The 534-nt window shown below is 30.3% G+C and overlaps 1 protein-coding gene across 1 annotated transcript in view; it reads right to left on the bottom strand.

Moving 5' to 3' along the window:
• ADGB (androglobin) overlaps positions 1-534 on the bottom strand; it is a 190,793-nt gene that overhangs the window by 14,872 nt on the left and 175,387 nt on the right. The gene's annotated exons all lie outside the window — the stretch shown is intronic.

Raw genomic sequence — 534 nt, forward strand, 5'->3', positions numbered from 1 at the left:
TGACTTAGCAACTAAACAACAGCACCTGATTAGTATTTCATAATCCCAGACCCAAGCAAGTCGCTCAATAAAAGTAGTTAACTTCATTACTATGATTCTTATTGCTATTATTTATTGTTATTGGGATTAGAAAAGTGCCAGATTTATAGTTGTATCCCTGCCTTCAAGTTTATATACTGCTACTTTCTAACCAGACTGCACCCTTATTTCTGGTTTCATCTTTTCTAAAGTGGTGAAAATCATATCTACTTGGGGACAAAGTGAACATCTGCTTGGTAAAAAGAAAATGCTTCAGAACCTATTTTCTTTTTTTTTTTTTCTTTTAAAATTTATTTTTTATTAAAGTATAGTTGATATACAATGTTGTGTTAGTTTTAGGTAGTCAGCAAAGTAATTCAGTTACACACACACACACACACACACATATATATATATATATAATATCCATTTTTTTCCTAGTTCTTTTCCATTATAGGTTATTTCGAGATATTGAATATAATTCCCTGTGCTATACAGTGTGTCTTTGTTGTTACA

Source organism: Bison bison, unplaced genomic scaffold, assembly GCF_000754665.1.
Source record: "Bison bison bison isolate TAMUID 2011002044 unplaced genomic scaffold, Bison_UMD1.0 scf7180017864483, whole genome shotgun sequence".
NCBI classification, from domain to species: Eukaryota; Metazoa; Chordata; class Mammalia; order Artiodactyla; family Bovidae; genus Bison; species Bison bison.